At 50.7% G+C, this 16,476-nt stretch overlaps 1 protein-coding gene across 1 annotated transcript in view; it reads left to right on the plus strand.

Annotated features, from left to right (window-relative positions):
* The first annotated feature begins 784 nt into the window (after nt 1–784).
* The window catches only part of KCNJ10 (potassium inwardly rectifying channel subfamily J member 10), a 36,384-nt gene continuing 20,692 nt past the window's right edge, over nt 785–16,476 (plus strand). The window contains exon 1 of the mRNA XM_035099423.2: nt 785–1,124. The gene's annotated coding sequence lies outside the window, so the exon portion shown is untranslated. The remainder of the gene's footprint in view (nt 1,125–16,476) is intronic.

Raw genomic sequence — 16,476 nt, forward strand, 5'->3', positions numbered from 1 at the left:
GCAATCAACAAAGAACAGATGAAAGCTTCATCAACAGCCTTGCCTAAACAACGATGTTTCTTGGCAGGCACCAAAAAGCATTCAGTGAAAGCATTCAGTGTCTGGTGTCAATAGGCAGGGAGTTCCAAAGGGTAGGTTCTGCCGCACTAAAAGATTGCTTTCATCCTTTGCTATGCAACTGGTGCCTGTGAAGTCTTTTGGGGGGAGATGGGAGGAGGCCGGGTGTTGTGGGAACCTCACGAAGGTCCCAAGAGGATGGGAAGGACTAATCTGTTCACAGCTCAGTGCAGGTGTCGCCCTCTGCTGCCGCCACCTCTAGCGCTGCTATTCCACGGACGGGTGCTCCATCTGCAACTGTATTCATGTGCCTTTTAAATCCAGCTGTAATTAAATACCCCTCTTTCCCCCCTCCCTCCCCTTTCATTCTGCCTTCTCCTCTCCCTTGTCCCGTGACCTTTTAACACAGAGGGTTTGGGGCAAGGAGGCAACCCTATCCCCAGCGAGTGATTTGATTTCCATCTCATTAACTCTCCTCTCAAACTTTAACCCTCCAGCTCTGCCTGTTGGTGCCCACTCTCCTCCCACCTTTCACTGCCAGATTTTCCTCTCTCCCCCCCTTTTCTTCTACACTCCGCACAGCTCCACCTCCCGCCATTGTCCCTTGCCACTGCCCTCCTGCGATAGGCCTGCCGAGGACGTCGATCACCTCCCTCTTCCGCCCCCTGCTTTAAAAAAACAAAACAAAATAAATCCTTTCATTCAATTGAACTTGGGCAAAGTTTTGTAAGGGTAAAAAAGAAAAAAGAGAGAGAGGGAAAAGAGGCACAAAATCCATGGGGCAGACTCAGCCTTTCAGAGCAGCTCTTATCTGATGGTGGGTCCTGAATTTAAAAGCCTTTGCAAGAAGCCTCTGAGCCCCTGTGTTGGCAGCCGTGGCTGAATCCTGCCTCTTGGAGCCCCAGTTTTGGGAAGTGCGTGCAAAAGAGAATTTACGCTCACACACAGGGGCAGCGGGACGAGAAAAAGGAGCAACGCCGATTTAGCTCAGATTCCCTTCGGCGAAAAGTCCGCTTGAACCCTGACCCTTGCCCAGTTTTGCTCTTCAGACTTTCACTGGACTCAAGGTAAGACTCTGTGAAACAGTGGGAGCCAAGACTGTATTGTGAGGAGGGCGATTTGACTTTGAACAGGTGGACAGTGGGACTTCCTGAGATGCTCCACAGGTAGCAAGCTTCCGTCTTGGGAGTCCTACCTATCTGTACTCCTTTTTGACCAGATGCTAAAATGTCTGGGTGGATTCAGGGACTTCACTAACTTCCTGTTGCAACTCAGAATAGGGGGAGAAATTAATTTTTGGCATGCATTTTAGTGAGAAACTAACTAAAGTGCACTTGATCCAACACACGAAACCCGTCCTTTGGGATTTGCACCCCTCTGAATTTTGTGATCACTTCTCCAGCCAAAGAAGTTGTCTAAATATGCATATGTTCAGAAACAGTGCACTTCAGAATGCCTGTATTAGAGACTACAACATGCAAAACTGCATTGTATTCGGGGAACGCTTGCAGAAAATATGAACTTTAGTCAAAATGGCATGCAAAAAGTGTATTTATTTGGAGCAATTTGCACTCGGGCACTAACACATTTTCATGTTTGAAAAACAAATTGCTGCAGGAATACAGAGATGTGGATTTAAATTTGGGGGGAGATGAGAACCAAAAGGGACAGATTTGTGCACCCTGAATTTCCACCCAGGCTGCTTGCTAGAGATTCTCCAAGCTTGCAGGGCAGAATATTAAACACCCCACCTCCAAAACCGGATACATCCTGATAGCCTGGAAACACGGAAAATCTTGTAGCAAATAATCTCCCTCTTCTTTCCTGAGCTCTTCTTGGCAAAGAGTTCAGTGGCCCACCTTAATCCCCCTCAGCCGTGTTTATTTCTTGGATGGCTCCATTTCCTCCTTGAGTGATGAAGTCCCACTGGCTTCCCTGGGTGTCCCCTGACTTGGTTCAGGATGCTCAGCTCAGCGCGCAGAACGAGAGCAGATGCATGCCTGTGTGGGTTGTTGCATGTGGGAAACACACAGAGCTTTCTCTCACAGAGCTTTGCCAGCCTGGCATTCCATGTTCCCGGGAGTTTGTTCTGCCTCCTCTGCCCTGCCAGCTTCTTCATGAAATTGTAGAGTTGGAAGGGACCCCAAGGGACATCTAGTCCACCCCACCCGCCGCAGTGCAGTAATCACAACTAAAGAATCCCTGACAGGTGGCCATCCAGCCTCCATGTAAAAACTTGCCAGCAAAAAGTGAGTGCTAGTGTTTCATCTGAATGGCCTTTCATAGAAACACAGAGTTAGGAGGGGTCCCGGGCGGGTCATTTTGCCCGAGCCCCTGACCTGACAGATGAGACAGCCTTCTCCACCGCTGAAAAGCTCTTAGCTGGAATCCTTCACCAGCAGGAAAGGAAGACAACAGGTGCCTTGAGTGAGGGTCCAAAACTGGCAGCCTGAACATTTTTGGAACTGAACTCTTGAGGCCTCTGGTTGGGGCTGTAATGACCCTTTTTGCAGCCATGCCTCAAAAGCCCATTACAAGCTGGTTCGGCAAGGAAGCCTTACGCAGTGGGAGAGCAGCTGCTTTGCCTGCAGAAGGTCCCAGGACGAACTGCTGGTTATCCCCAGGTTGGTCTGGGAATGTCTCCCGCCTGGAACCCGGGAGTGTCATTGCCGGTCAGTGCAGACACCACTGAGCTAGAGGAACCAGTTGGTCTGCCTTGGCAAAGGCAGCTTCCTGCGTTCCTATTTCAACCCTTGGTTCAGAACCATGAGGACTGGAATCTTAGCTTATTTTACAGGCACAGTCTGCAGCTCAGTGGCAGAACAGCTGCCTTGCATACAGAAGATCCCAGCTAGGGGTGAGGAAGACTTCATTCCTGAAACTGAGCTGCGAGTTTTAAGCTGAATGACCCCCTTTCAGTTGCTTCGAACCTCCTCCTAGCCAGTGTGAAGGTTTCCCCTCTCGGTGTGTGATAAGCTTAAGAGTAGGTACGGTATGTCAGGGGAGAATTTCTGGGTTGAATTTCTCTTCCAAAGTCTCAAGACAGTCCACATTTTTAAATGCATAGCCCAACTTTCTAAGTGTGTATCGTCCCAGGGCTTTCCGCCCTTCTGCAAAATACCTCACTACTTTAAAACATTTATTTATTCATTCATATCATGGAATTTACACACTAGATTGTAAACAAACAAACAAAACTCAAAGCGGTTTCCCAAAGAGAAAACAGTAAATATATATATATATATATATATATATATATATATATATATATATATATATCTGCAACCGTTAACATACTGAAACAGATTAAAATTACCTCAATTTTCTAAGCTTGTCTAAACAGGAATGTTTTTTTAGCAGGCACCGAAAATAGTACAGAGAAGCTGCTTGATCTCAATAGGCAGGGAGTTCCATCTGTGAATCAGTTGTGAATCACTTGCAAGAGTTCCCACCTTCCTGATATCACACTTGTTTTTCTCTAAGGAGCTTGGGGTGGCCTAAATGGTTCTCTCCGTCATCATTTAATCCTACACAACAACCCTGTGAGGCAGGTTAGCCTTAGAGAGGGAATGACTGGCCCAAATTCAGGTTCATGGCCAAAGTGGGCATTTGAGGCCTGGTCTCTCCCAGGTCCCAGTAGGACACTCTCAGCACTTTTCTTTCTTTCTTTCTTTCTTTCTTTCTTTCTTTCTTTCTTTCTTTCTTTCTTTCTTTCTTTCTTTCTTTCTTTCTTCTGCATTGCAGGCGGTTGCACCAGGTGACGCTTAGGATCCCTTCCAGCGCTACGATTCTGGGATTCTGGCCATCTGATAGCTGAACTCTGACCTGACAAGGGTGATAGGATCAGCCAGCCAGATTTGTATTTCAAAATAGTTCTGCTCATCCATCCATCCCTTAGAGCTATTTATTGAAATGATGTACTTTATTATGTATCTCCTCCCTCAATTTATCCAGTCCTCTTTTAAAGCCATCCAAGGTGTTGGCCATCACAGCCTCCTGCACAAAGAGCTTCCTCCCTCCCTCCTCCCTCCTAATGCAAAACACAGTGTCCATTCAGAGCCCCCCTGCACTGCAACTTCTGCAGGAATTTGCAGGAAACTTGGTGCTCATGGTGAATTAGTTTTTATCCATAGAACCTGAAGGTGACTTGTGCATTTTAAACAGCCCTAGCAAGATGTTCATCAAGGAGACACTTCCTTAAAGACCTCAGACGAGAGGGAAGGAAACAGGAAATAAAATGGACAAGCCCTGTGCATCAGGCCCAGACAATGGAGACCCAGTCTGATTCATTTCTTTCCCCCTGCTCACCCCAATCACCTTGGGGAGGTCAGAGTGGGTGCAGAGGAAGGAAGCTGCCCTCCCAAACCTTTCAGAACTCCAGAGGACCTCTTTCCCTCTTGCACCTTTTCGAGAGCCACCGGCCAAAAATTCCATTATTTCGTGTAACAAAGAGAGGCTGGACTCTCTCTCTTCCCCCCCCCTCCAATTTTTTTTACCTCCCTCCCAAATCCCTTTCGCACTCTTCTTTTCTGCATGGCTCACCTCTCTGTGACATAGAGCACAGCCTCTTTGGAAGCAGAGAGAGAAAGATGGAGAGGGGGAGATAGAGGCAGCGAGGCTCCCCTCCGCGCATACTAATGAACTCCTGATTGTCAAAGCGCTTTTTGTGTCCCTCCAAGCTCCATTCAGGCCCTTCCTCTGCATACAATGCAGCCACTGTCTGGCCTGTTCCCCCCTGCAAAACAGACAAATGCTTTCACCTCCATGCTTTCTATCCCCTTCTTTTCACCCTCGCCTCCTCCTCCTTTACTCTGGAGCCTGGACAGGTCCCTGCTCCTCAAAGCAAGGAGGCTGAGGTTTCCAGGGCCTGCAGAGATCTGGCGGGGAGCTGTCCAGTCTTTTGCATTTGCCACCCCCAGTTCCTGCTCCTGTTCTGCTCCTCCATGTAGCCAAAGCTCTTCGGGGACACCTGGCACTGCCGTCATCGCAACCCTGGGAGGATAAGGCCTTGGATGAGAGAGGAGCTAGTCTCAAGCCAATGTCACCATGAGGCTCCAGATTCTGGCTGTTGGGGGAAGAGGCTTTCATAGAATCATAGAACTGTAGAGTTGGAAGGGACCCCGAGGGTCATCCAGTCCAACCCCCTGCAAAACAGGAGTCACAGCTAAAGACTCCCTGATGGACGACCTTCCAACCTCTGCTTTGAAACCTCCTTCCAAGGGAGTCCATCCCACTGTCAAACAGATGTTAGCAGAAGAAAGTTCTTCCTAATGTTCAGTCGTCCTCTCCTTTCTTGCAATTTGAATTGCTTTGTTCTGGTCCCACCCTTGCCAAGCTTGCTCCAGCCTTCATGTGACAGCCCCTCAGATATCTGACGATGACCATCACGCCAGCTCTCCATTTTCTCTTTCCCGGGCTAAGCATCTCCAGCTCCCTCAACTGCTCCTCATGAGCTTTGATGATCAGACCCACAATCACCCTTGGTCGCCCTCCTCTGCCCACCTCCCAGCCCTCCTCTTTACAACCCCCAGTCTCTGCTCTTGCTCCTTGGTTTATCCAAAGCTACAGGGAAATCTGGCCTTGCCAAAATCACAACTATTGGGAGGATAAAGCCTGGAATGAGGGAGAGGGGGGGGAGCAAGGCTGGTCCCAAGCTGATGTTGCCACGAGGCTCAAGGATCTGGGTGATGGGGAAGAGGCTTTGGCAGGGAGGGGAGAGAGAGAGAGGGAGGGAGGGAGAGAGAGAGAGAGGAAGCAGGTGCCTGTGCGGGTCCTGGAAGATGCCAGCTGGCACCCACTCTCTGCTCCTGTGGTTCTCGCCTGCTTGCTCTGTTCCAGCCACTGGTTTGTTGGCAAGTTCCCACCAGGACACAACCTGCCATCTCAGTGGGGAGCAAGGGGTGGTGCTGGAGGAAGTTCTCTTTTCTCTGCTGCTGCTGCCACCTGCAGAATTGCCAGGCCTGTCCAGAAAGGCCTTTGCTGCCTACTGGGCTTAAAGATTTGTGAGATTCCCCAAGAAGGCAATCCTGCATCTGAAAGCAGGATGGGAGCAGTTTGGAAAGGGACATGATGTTGTTGGCTTGGAGGCATGCAGCCCTTGGCTTCCTTGTGACAGGTTGCAAAATTGCATTTTGGGGTGAAGAAACTGGGCTCTCCAATGCAATCGAGGTGGCTTGGAACTGGGCGTTTAGGAATAAAAGAGGAGCACTGCTCAATCAGGCCACAGGGACCCATCTAGCCCAGAGCCCTGGCCTGCTCTCACAGTGGGGAATCAGCAGCCCCACTGAGAAACCCGCAAACAAGATCTGAGCACAAGCCCACTCTCCCCTCCCGCGGTTTCACAGCACAGGCAGCGACTGCCCTCTCTAAAATCAGTGAGTTCCATAGTTTACAAGACGTGAAAAGGACTTTCTTTTGTCTGTCCTGAATCTTCGACACTCGTAGGCACTGACACACACCTGAGCAACTGCAGATCAGGGATTCCAGATCATTGATGACAGAATTGTAGGGTTGGAAGAGTCACCCAAAGAGCTGTCTAGTCCATGAGTTGTCAAATTAAGGCCCAGGGACCGGATCCAGCCCAATCGCCTTCTCAATCCGGTCTGGGAATCTGCATGTTTTTCCATGACTAGAATGTGTGCTTTTATTTAAAATGCATCTCTGGGCTATTTGTGGGGCATAGGAATTAATTCATTTCCCCACCCCCACCCCAAAATATAGTTCCCCCACACAAGGTCTGAGGGACAGTGGAGCGGCCACCTGCTGGAAATGTTTGCTGACCCCTGGTCTAGCCCAACCCCCTGTGATGCAAGAATCACAGCCAAACGTAGTTGAAGGTTTCTTGAGCTGCAAGGTGCTTTGGAAGGAATGGCATTGGAATGAATAAATAAAGTTCTAGAGACCCCGGCTTCCTATGTGCTGCGAAAGCGCACAAGGCAACTGGGAAAGAAGGCAGCCAGCGCTGACCTTGACGTGGGTTTGGAATACGAGCAATTCCAGCCCAAGGCCTACACCTCTCCATCCCCTGTGATGTGAGATTGCTGGTCTTGTACACCCTCAGTTCCTAGATGTGGCCTCCGTGCCCCCAGCCTGTTCCCTCGACGCCCAAACACAGGTTTCAACAAGCTGACTCTTGTTCCTAGTACCTCGGTGGTGCCCTGGAGGAAGAAACAGATTTGCAGCAATCATCTTTTTCAAGCGACCCGAGGTTACAGTTTAACCAGAGTTTGCTGGGGGCTAGGAAAGGCTCTGTGGTGTTTGGGTGGCGCTGCCATCCCTACTGTTTCAGCAGAGGAATGGAGAGGAATATCAGCACACTCCCCTAGGAAATGTTCTGCGGAGAGCTTTGGAGAAAAATGGGGGCACTGCCTCACTAGTCTCAGTCTGCCCCCAGGCAGCCCTCCCTCTACATACCTGCCAACCGTCCTATTTGCAACCAGTCCAGGGGCTCATACAATCATAGAATCATAGAGCTGGAAGGGACCCCCAGGGGACATCTAGCACACCCCTTACAATCACAGCTAAAGAATCCCAGGCAGATGGTTTTGCTATGCAGTTAGGATCACCAAATCCTTCAAGAGCCTTATCACCGGGGGGGGGGGATTCTGGAAGACAAATAGCCACATGGGGAAGGTTTCATTTCCACTTAGAATATTGTAGCTGGACTTTGCAACTCAAGACTGTGCAGGTGGAAGGCAGAACCTCAGAAGCATCTCCTGGATCAGGCCCAAGCAGCCCATCTAGGCGAGACTCCTGTTCTCTCGGTGGCCAACCAGATGCTGTCCTGGGAAGCCCCGCCAAAGAGAACCAGAGCACAAGAGCAACTCTCTCCCCTCCTGTGATTCACAGCAACTGCTATTCAGAAGCATCGCTGGCTCCAGCTGTGGAGGCACAGCATAGCCCTGGTGGCCAGTAGTCTTCAATAGCCCCCCCCCCCATGAATTCACCCAATCCTCTTAATAATCTTGCAAATGGGTGGACACATCCCTGCCTCCTGCAGGAGGGAGTTCCATAGTTCCAACTCTGCACTGTGTGGAAAGGGGCTTTCTTGGATCTGTCCTGACTTGTCCAATGTTCACCTTCACGGGATGCTCCCAAGTTCCAGTGGAAGGTAGAGCCTTACACGGATTTAGGAGAGGAAAACATCTTTCCCCAGAGAAATATTTAGAGGTGCCCTTGGAGAAAGACCCTGGCTGGTCCCCTTCTCCTTCTCAAAGAGCAGGATGCATAAAACTGTTACATACTGTACATTTGGAGTCTCTCAATGCTCTGCTCTCTGCCCTAATTAATGCCGGTTAAACCACATGCGGTTAATGTTTAATGCCTGTGAGAAGTTAATGGCTCTCTGTGGAGGGGACCTTCTGCTTCTGCAGTGTTTTAGCACTTCAGGAGTGGGTCGGCAAGGGAGGGGGCTCCATAAAGCAGACTGGCCAAAGGCGGGAGACAGAATCATAGAACTGCAGAGTTGGAAGGGACCCCAAGGGCCATCTAGACCAACCCCCTGGAATGCAGAAATCACAGCTAAAGAACTTCTGGCAGGTGGCCACCCAACCTCTCCTTAAAAACCTCCAACCAAGGAGAGTCCACCACCTTCTGAGGTCACAGAATCAGACTTGGAAGAGGCCTCCATCTAGTCCATCCCCTGCAATTCAGGAACTGTAGTTCAAGGATCCTTGAGAGGTAGGCATCTAAACTCCGTTTAAAGTCCTCCAATAGAGGAGAATGGGGCCACCTTCCTGAGTGGGGAGGGTGTGGAAACTTGCTTACTGTGCATGGACATCAGTTGCCCTGCCCAGCACTGGCATGCGGCCCCTGGGGCATATCCCAGGCGGAAATGTGGCCCTCAGGCCAGGAGAGGCCCCCAGCCAAATTATACATGGAGAAAATGGATAGAGAAGAGTTTTCTTTCCCTCTCTCATAAGACTAGAATGTGTAGGCACCCAATGAAGCGGAAGGTTGGAAGATTCGGGACAGGTAAAAGGAAGGACTTGAAATGCAGCACAGAGTTAGTCCATGGAACTCCCTGCCACGGGAGGCAGAGACAGCCACCAACCTGGATGGCTTTTTAGATAAATTCTAGCCATGACAGCTGTGCTCTGTCTTCACAGTCGTAGACAGTGATGCTTCTGAATGCCGCCAGGGAGAGAGGGGGCTCTTATACTCAGATCATGCTTGTGGGTTTCCCTTTGGGGGGCATCTGGCTGGGCACTTAGAGAACTGGATGCTAGACTAGGTGGGTCAATGGCTCTTCTTAGGTCCTTATGGAACCTCCAGGTCCAGAGGCAGTCTATCTGGATTCCTAAGTTCTATGTGGAGTTTTCGCCGCTGTGAGAACAGGACCAGATAGGTCCCTTTTGGACTCTTCTGATGTTCTTAAATGCTACTTCAGGGGCTGTTTACAATGCGGTCAGGCTGCTTTTATTTTCTGAAAGGTGTAATCGTACATCTCCGAGAAACAACCCTCCGTTTCTTCCCAGAGCCGATAAAACTCTCCTGGGGGAGAGGCCGCATTTCGTGGGAATCTGCCCTGAGCCAGCCTGATCTCTCTCGCCACCCGGCCAGTTTATCAGGAAGCTGAAGAAGTGACCTGATTGTAGGACCCAAGTTTAGCTGTAAAGGAATAAGAGATTAAAAGGGGGGCCTCGGGTGGTCTTTTCATCCAGCTGTGAGTGGAGGCAGTGAACAAGGGCCAGTGGGAATTAAATCTGGGCCCTTTCCAATTAGTATAATGGCAGAAGTTTCAAGCAAGGAGGAAAAATGGGCCAATGAGAGAAGTGGGTCAGGATAAGGACTGCTTCCTTCTGGTTGGAAGGCTCCAGCAACTGGGATTCAGTAGCACTGCTACCTCCGACTGCAGAGGCAGAGCAGAGCCATTGTGGCTATTAGCCATTGGGAGCCCTCTCCTCCTCCCTGAATCCTAATCCTCTTTTAAGGCCATCTGAGCTGGTGGCTCTCCCTGCCTCCTGTGGAAAGGAGTTCCACAGGTTAACTATGAGCTGCATGAAGGAATTTCTTTTATCTGTCCTGCTAGAGATGCAGAAAATGACCCCCCCCCAATTTGGGCACGTGTCTTATGTGTGGTTACTGTCTCCACCCGCATCCCAGCCATGTTCTGCAGGGACCTACCCCCCTCCCCGACAATCCAGCTCCCCTTTTCCCCTTCCCCCTCCTCTCTCTCCTCCTGCAGCCCCAGCAGCCAGAAATCTTCTTCTCCTCCATCTCTGTGTCTTCAGGTGAGAAAACTGATCCACCTTACCACAATGCGGCTTTTGTCCTGTCCCTCTGGGGATTAGGACAGCCGGCTTTCCTCCAGCCCTTGGCCTCCTTTCCGCTGCCCAGGAATCAAAATCTGCATCTGGGTTATAAAAAAGCACTTTGCAGCTGCTTTGGAGTGTGCAGACAGCCCCTGCAGAGCGGTCCCTCTGAGGCTGGGCGCTGCAGGGCTCTGTCAGAAGTGGGAGGAAGGAGACTGGTTGTGGTGGGCTGGGAATCCTAGAATTTTAGAACTGGAAGGGACCCCCAAGGGTCATCTAGTACAACCCCCTACAACACTGAAAGGAGGTGTGCAGAGGTTACACTCAGCTGGAGCTCAGGCTTATGGCTGTGTCCTTTACAATGGACCCTGGACTGGAATGCAGGTATCTGGGGTGTGGAAGTGTTGCTCAGTGGGTAGAGCATCTGCTTTGCAAGAAGAAGGACCCTGGTTCAATCCCCACTTGCAGCAGTGGGGCTGGGGAAGCCCTCTGTCTGAAACCACTGAGAGGTGCTGCCAGTCAATGTAGAGGACGGTGTGTCTATTTAAACCGGTGCTTTACTCCGAACCCTGAGGACTGGAATCTTGCTTTTTCTGTAGCTCCTTAGGAAAAACCCCTGCTTTGCAGGAAGACGGTCCCAACCAGGGTGCATTTTTTTTTTGAAAAGCCAGAGGTGGTGATGTGCTGGGAATCTTTCCATTCTGGAATCAGAACTTGGGGCACCCAGGGCTCCCGAATCCAGGAGTTGGGGTCCACCGGAGACCTCTGGAGGGTCGCAGGAGATATGCAAAAGGAGGCAGCCTCTCTCTTCCAACTGATCAGGAGGGAGTCTGGGAGGGCCGGCCCACCCATTAGGGAAGAGGAGGAAACTGCCTTGCACGGCAGGATCCACAGGGGCAGCAGACCCAGCCTCCAAGGAACACATCGCCTGCTGCTGGTGTGCTCCTTGGACGTCGGACTAGACTCTTCCTTGGCAGCCCCCACCCCTTGCCTCCTTCACAGCAGCCTCTAGGCAAAGAGGAGGAGCCAGAAATGGTCTTAAACAGTCACTCTGCAATGCCTACCCAGCGTTAACACACTATTGCCAACTCTCCCCTCCTGCCATTTCCAGCCACTGGCATTCATAATAATAATAACAACCATTTATTATTTATACCCCACCCATCTGGCTGGGTTTCACCAGCCACTCTGGGCGGCTTCCAACAAAATATTAAAATACATTGGTCTGTTAAACATTAAAAGCTTCCCTAAACAGGGCTGCCTTCAGATGTCTTCTAAAAGTCTGGCAGATGTTTTTCTCTTTGACATCTGGTGGGAGGGACAGGGCCACTACCGAGAAGGCCCTCTGCCTGGTTCCCTGTAACCTCACTTCTCGCAGTGAGGGAACCGCCAGAAGGCCCTTGGGAGAGGGACCCAGGTGTCCGGGGTGGAGACGCTCCTTCAGGTATACTGGACCGAGGCCGTTTAGGGCTTTAAAGGTCAGCACCAACACTTCGAATTGAGCTTGGAAATGCCATCCAGATTGGTTGCCCTCCCTGCCTCCCTGCAGGAGGAGTTCCCCTAGTGCTGTGTGAATCATAGAATCATAAAATTGAAGAGTCGGAAGGAATTCCTTTCTTTTACATATAGTACATCTGCCATGTGAAAAGTCACATTATTTCAGTAGGAAGTTATGAGATATGCACAGTGCTATTTTTCTAGAAAAAGAGGTGCTGGAGCTCACCATGAACTTCTCCCTTGCTCTCCTAGAATGGCCATGGCACCCACCTGAGAGGTGTCAGAACTGAGCTCCACCTGGGGGGGGGGAGGCCCTAGCTATACACCAATCAGAAACAAAGCATGACGTCTGACCCAAAATCTTTTCAGGTCCAAAGCAGTATTGAAAGTGGGACTGTGGGCAACCCTCCTAATCCCAACATGGGTACAAATAATTATGAAGGCAGAATTTAAAAAGACACCTGGAGAGGTCCCTCTAGGGCAAGGTACTTTGTGCATGCTCAGAGGTACTTTTGTCCATTATTTTCAATCCATCTGATAATTACAGTCAATATACCAAAAGTAAAAAAGTTATTATAGCTCAAAGGTTGCAGCGTTTGGGACTGTAGAACTCCCTCCTGCAGGGTTTCCCACAGGCATCTGGTTGGTCGCTGTGAGAACAGGATGCTTCTCTCTAGGGGCCATTGGCCTGATCCAGTGGGCTTTTCTGATGTGCCTATGGAACATCCAGGTCCAGAGGCAGTCTATCTAGGTCCATGGGGGCCTTTGGCCACTGTGATGACAGGATATTGGAGTTGAACATCATGGGCTATTGGCCTGATCCAGCAGGCTCTTCTTATGTCCTGAGGGACAGCTCAGTTGGTAGAGATTGAGACTCAGGGTCATGGGTTTGAGCCCCACGTTGGGTGAAAGATGCCTGCATTGCAGGAGGTTGGGCTAGATGACCCTCGTGTTCCCTTCCCACTCTACAATTCCATGATTCTATGATTCTTAAAGCATCCCTGGGCTAAACCCTCTTCCAGGATTGAGTCCCAGCTCAGATTAAGACTTACCACCCCACCTCAAGGCCTGGCTCTCCCATCCATGGAGGAAAAGCTACCATGACAGGGTCCCCCAAGTCTCATAAATACCATTGGATACTTCCATTTTCAGAATTCCTTCTCCTGGCCCCAAAGGGAGGCAGGTACCAGTGCCAAATACACACTCCCCCCCCCTTTGGAACTCTTAAAAATCTCCTCCTTAAAAAACATTTGCTTGGAGATTGTCCCAGGCACGAGGCTACAGGAACAGATCTCCTGTCCGCCTGCTGCCAAGGCAGATGGTCAACTCAGGTTTCAGATAAGCGATGGAAGAGGAGGAGGCAGGGGGGGAAGGAGCAGTCCCGTGGCCAGAAGGCTGGCATTGCCCCCTCAACCCCCCTCCTGAGAAATGGCTCAAAGTCTCAGCCTCTTGGAGGATGCGCCAGCGAACTGAAAGTTAGATAAAAGACAAACCAGTTTGGGAGCAGCAGCAGCTGCGCTAGTGAGGTTGGAGCGGAGGGTTCGAGTCAGGGATGTAGAGTAGACAGTCCTAAGCTAGAAAGACCAATGGCTTAACTGGGAAAGCCAGCCCTTCCTTCATGATCAGGAGGACTAGAAACTTGCCTTCGTTTAAGGCTCAGTGGGAGGTCTCAGATTCAATCCCCAACATCTAAGAGTGGTAGCAGCAATAATAATAATCATCATCATCATCATCACCACCACCACCATCCACCCATCTGGCTGGCTTCCAACACATATCGAAACCTATTCCCAGGTAGAGCTGGGAATATCCTGTTTCTGAAACCCTGGAGAGCTGCTGCCAGTCAGTGCATGCTAGATGGGTTCCTGGTCAGCCTGAAGCAGCTTCCTCTACTCCTCTTTCGCTCCTCTGGGCCATGAACTCCATCTCCTCTCTGCCCTTATTTACTCTCCTGGCTATTTCACAGCGGAATAGACTCCCTGGGAAGACTCTCCTTCCTTGGAGGTTTTTAAGCAGCGGTTGGGTGACCACCTTCCTGCATTGTTTGGGGTTGAGCTGGATGACCCTCGGGGTCCCATCCAGCCCTACAATTCTGGGAGCCTATGGCCTTGACCTCCTTCCAGTCCCATTTTGGACTTTGGGGAGGTAGGGAGAGGATGTTGACCTCAACATTTTTCCAGCCAAGGTGAAGACATCTCCTTGGAGGCCGAGCATCAGCCAAGATTTCCAAAGGTGATGGCGAAGGAGAGGGGACTTTGGCGACGGTGTCCTGAAGTCACCCTCGGGGTTCTTGCCTGCCAGTTCAATGCTCTTCTTGGAAGGTGGGACCGGGAGCTGGAGGGCAAGCCTTGAAAGGAAATAGAGGTTTCCCTCCGAGGGACACTTTCGGCCCTCCGCCATTTTGGATGACTCAACCCAAGGCCTCAGAAAACCCCACTGCCGTCGCCAAGGGGGACAATGGAAGTCGGCGCTCGGAAACTCACCCCACACCTCTGTTTGGGCTCTGAGGACTGTGACCATCCCTTGGACCCATTGCAGCTTCCCCTTCCTCCCTGACAAAAGGGAGATTTATCCTTGGGGCGCCCCCTGGGGAGCTTGGCAGTGTCCCCAACCTAGCCAATAGGAAACCTTTCATGCCAGGGAACCTGGAACATCGAGGCTCTGCTCTTTTTTGCAGAGGGAGATGGGCAGGTTCCTCGGGAAGAGGGGGCAGGGGATTTTTTTTATTGGTGGGGGGGTGAAGGAGGAACAATGCACCCCCCAATCCTCTTTCTCCCCAGAGAAAGCTCCACACAGAGGCCTGGCAACTGGGGAGGAGCCATCTAAGCGCTTGGTTTCCATGGGATGTTTCCAAACAGTTGAGATGCCAAGATGAAAAGGGCCTTTCTTGTTTTCCGAGTTGGAAAAGGGGGGGGGGATGTTTTCTGTTTGCAGGGAATGAAGTTAAAGGGGAGGGGGTGAGAGAGATGCTGGGGAATGAGCAGAGTGACTCAGTCGGAAACACACAAGGGTTTGTCTCTTGGCCGCTTTCATTTCCCCCTTTAATTTATTAAGCTGTGCACTAAACCCAACAGGAGGAGGAAAGGCAGTGATCACAGAATGCCCATCATCAGGGCCGGCACCACCAGCAGTGCTCTGGGCCTGTGAGGTGGCAGAGCCTGGCTTGCCATGGCTTCTCACTCTCCTCCTGACTCTCCTTTTGGCCAGTGTTCATGGGGGGGGGGTTGCTTTCATCCTCCCTCAGATGCAGAATGTGTCAGAGGCCGGAAGGAGCGATGAGAGGGAAGGAAGGAAACAGACAGAAACAGAGAGGGAGATAAATATCTGCCTGTTCAGAATCTAGACTCATAGACTCATAGAACTGTAGAGTCGGAAGGGACTCCCAAAGGTCCTCTAGTCCAACCCCCTGCAATGCAGAAATCTCAATTAAAGTGAAATCAATTCCATTTTCATGGGGGGGGGGTCTTCTTCTTTGTTTTACTGCATTACTATTATTATTATGCATTTCTATCCTATTATTATGCATTTCTATCCCATCTTTTCCTCCAAAGAACTCAAGGGGGGAAACATGGTTTGTCCCATCTTCATTTAATCCCCTCAACATCCCTGTGAGGTGGGTTAGACCAAGAGACAGTGACTGGCCCAAGGTCTCCTGAATGAGCTTCATGACTGAGCTGGAATTCAAACCCTGGTCTCCCAGGTCCTATTCAGACACTCTAACCCTTAGGCAACACTGCCATAATACCCTGCCACCCCTCAGGAGGAGCCCAGGGTGGCAAGGCAAAGCAAAAGCATTCTCAGACAAATCAAAACATTCCGGAAACAAAGGGAAATGCAGCATCTAATTTCACCGTCACAGTGAAGTTCATTCTTCCATCCGATGAACATGGGTTTGCCTGGATCAGGCCAAGCCCCTCTAGTCCTGCCTCCTCTTCTCACAGTGGCCAAAGGCCCCTAAGATCCTAGGAATCCAGATAGACTGCCTCTGGACCAGGAGGCTCCATTTAGTCCAGCCTCCTGTTCTCACAGGGCCAACCAGATGCCCTAAAAGGGAAATCCATAAGCAGGACTCGAACACAAGTTCAACTCTCCCCTCCTGTGGTTTCCAGCACCTGGTATTCAGAAGCATGGCTGCCTCTGACTGTGGAGGGAATGCAGAGCAAAGCTATCGTGGTTAGGAGCCCTCAATAGCCCTCTCCTCTTCCATGAATTTGTCTCATCCTCTTTTATAGCCATCCAGGTTGGCAGCCATCGCTGCCTCCAGTGGGAGAGAGTTCCTCGGGGACTTTCATTTATCTGTCCTGAATCTTCCAGCATTCAGCTTCATGGGACACCCACAAGTCCTAGTGCTACAAGGGAAAGACTTTTCACTGTCCAGGTTCAAAGTGTGGCGCTTGGATGCCAGGGGGTGAGTAGAGAGGGGGCTCTGCCAGGCTGAGAAACTTCTCCCCACCCCCACCCCAAATGCTGGTTTTGGTGCTCTGTCGAGGTGCTGTTCCAGCTGCAGGGGGCTGATCCTGACAGCCTCCAGTGGAGCCATCTCAGCCATGTGTGAAAAATTGAATGCGAGGCGGATGTTATGAAAGGGAAGCTGAGTCTGGCAGAACGAGAGGCCAGCGGGGCAGAGAGAGAGAGAGAGAGATGGGGGTGTTGTCTCCTCTGAAAGGGA

This window comes from Zootoca vivipara, chromosome 17 (genome assembly GCF_963506605.1).
Source record: "Zootoca vivipara chromosome 17, rZooViv1.1, whole genome shotgun sequence".
NCBI lineage: Eukaryota > Metazoa > Chordata > Lepidosauria > Squamata > Lacertidae > Zootoca > Zootoca vivipara.